Here is a 2,892-nt window from a genome sequence, read left to right as displayed (position 1 = left end):
TGGGGTGGTGTGAGAAGCAGAAAAGGCCTCGACTCTGTGTAAGCCCTGCTCAGCAATAACGAAAACATCCCTGTGTTATCAACACTGTTTTCAGCACAAATCCAAAACACAGCCCCATACTAGCTACCGTGAAGAAAATTAACTCTAGCCCAGCCAAAACCAGCACAATGTTATTTTACTTTCTTGGTAAATTGCGTGCATCGTGAGATATAAAAAAGTATACTAGTTACTATTATTTTCCTAATGGGTTTTCCTTTCCAGTACAGTATTGTACTGTAGTTATCACATTGAGAATTTGCCAAAAGTATCTGACAGACCTGCTCTGGAGCTTCAGCAGTTCTGACATTCCCACAAAAGTTCCATGAAGAAAAAAAAAATCCATTATTTTTTGCTTCCCAGGAGTCCCAGAATCCAGCCTAGTCAGCCAGAAAGAGTTGGTTTCCTTCTAAGGCCAAAGCAAGCCTTTTAAGTATATGAAGTTTATGAAAACATATATGAATCCAGTAAAGCAGTCTTTAGGGGGGAGCTCAAAGAATAAAATTTAAAGTGTTTGTTGCATTCTGTTGAACAGGTAGCGGGTAAAGCTAACAACTGACAGGGCTGCCTGGTCGTCAAGAGACTGAGGTGGAAAAACAGGGCCCCAAATGTTAATTGCACATCATTTAAATTGCTATGATTCGGTTAACACTATCTTATACAGCTCCTTGGCTTTGATCAGATTTCTGCCAAGTGCTCTGTGACTCTTGTTCGATAAGTGTTATAAAGGTACAGTATGTGCGTACTGAACGTGCATTTCTGCATAATATTTTTATGCAGAAACATTCCTCTATTGCCTAGTCTCATTTCAGCTGCTTAGGTCTATTTATTAAAACACAGAGGAAAGAAAGGGAAAAAGTAGGATAAAAATATATTCAAATTTTCCCTTGAATATTTCTGCTTTGTCAGAAGTAAATGCACTTTTGCCTTCCAACTTTTGCAAAAAGAGATCCTGCTGTTGCGTTTTAAAGAGCACTTGCAAATATAAAGCTACTACTTTTATAACAGAACAATTTTTAGGGATTTAAGCTTATTGTGAGGGTTTTGTAGCATATTCCGGGTTAAATGGCCAGTATGGAAATGATACATCAAAACTGCATAAAATTATGACATGCAACCCACTGTATTATTTTTGTAAATAAAAAATGTATGTACTTATAGGGAAATACACCACTATCCCACTATCTTTCCCAGATAACACCTTTCCTTCCCTTCCCACCAGTGGCTGATATTAGTTAATTAAATTACTGTAGCATTTATTCATGCACATACCAGGGGCTGCACACAGCCCTGCCACATTGTCGTGGTTTAACCTCAGTCGGCAACTAAGCACCACGCAGCCGCTCACTCACTCCCCCCCACCCGGTGGGATGGGGGAGAGAATTGGAAAAGCACAAGTGAGAAAAACTCGTGGGTTGAGATAAAAACAGTTTAATAATTGAAATAAAATGATAATGATAATAATATGATAATAATAATAATACACAAAGCAAGTGATGCACAGTACAATTGCTCCCCCCCCGCCAACCGAAGCCCAGCCAGTCCCACTAAGTCAAGGACTTTTCAGCTTCTCATGCCCTGCCAGGTGCACAAGAAGCTGGGAGGCGGCACAGCCAGGACAGCTGACCCAAACTGGCCAAAGGGATAGTTCATGCCATATGACATCATGGTGAGTATATAACCGGGGGGAGTTGGCCGGGGGGCAGCAATTGCTGCTCAGGGACTGGCTGGGCATCGGTCGGCGGGTGGTGAGCGGTTGCATCACTTATTTTTCCTGGGTTTTGTTCCTCTCTTTCTCTCTCTTGTTGTTTTCCTTTTCATGACAATATAATAATAATAATAATAATAATAATAATAATAATAACAACTTTGTTCTCATCCTAAATCCAAAACACAGCATTGTACCAGCTACTAGGAAGGCAATTAACTCTACCCCTGCCGAAACCAGGACACACACAGGGAGAACTTTGTGGCAAAGACTGCACAGGTCTTGCAGGCAGGAGACTCCAGCTGGAGGGTCAGCCAGCTAGCAGGGAGCAATTTGTGAAGCCGCCATACCTGAACAGCACTCAGTTGCAAACCCAGTCCCCAGGCTGCTCTGTGCTGGTTCAGAGCCAGACCGCCCTTGGGTTACTGCAGGGATGTCACACGACGAGGGTCAGCCCCTGCTTCCCTTTGCGGCAGGCAGGACTGATGCCTGCTATGTGTGAGCACGTATATACTAACTACTGGTATTTCTCCCCCATGCAAGAGACACACACTAAAAACCTCCTCCCGCACTATACAAAAAGTGAAGGACCATGTACAAGCTCTCATCAACCTTGCCACTTAGAAATGAAGTGCTTTGCGGCCATTCAGGACTTTCACGGGTGGCCATCTCTTCAGGATCCTCAATACCAGACTTACAAAGGGCCAGGAGACCACATACCACCACCATTTTGGTGTCTCATGCATCAGATGATAACAAAATTAAGTAATTATCTGGCACCAACAAACAATAATGAAGTTTGATCAGCTGCTGCCTTGGGAGGCTTCAAGCAGCCTGCTCGAGGGAACTCAAAAAAGCCACTTCCCCACTGCCGCTCATCAGGCACAAGAAGCAAGCCCAACAGGGAGAATGTTTAATAAGGACACATACGTCCTCTCTCGTGTTTAAAACGGGTAGCAGAGGTGAGAGAGACCAACGGCCCACGGCAGCAGTCTGGACCACGCGTGCCCACCCGGGCATCAGGGCGGACGGGGCGGGGTGCTGCGTTATCCGCTCCCGAGGCTGGCCCGGAGCAGTGCTACCGCTCAGCCCCAGGCCGTTGGCAGCCATGCCCGTAAACCTCAGAGCAGAACAACCCCAGCCGTTTT

The sequence above is a fragment of the Pygoscelis adeliae genome, unplaced genomic scaffold (genome assembly GCF_000699105.1).
Source record: "Pygoscelis adeliae isolate BGI_AS28 unplaced genomic scaffold, ASM69910v1 Scaffold67, whole genome shotgun sequence".
Lineage (NCBI taxonomy): Eukaryota > Metazoa > Chordata > Aves > Sphenisciformes > Spheniscidae > Pygoscelis > Pygoscelis adeliae.
The sequence above is the reverse complement of the archived record's forward strand: the minus strand, read 5'-3'. Positions refer to the sequence as shown.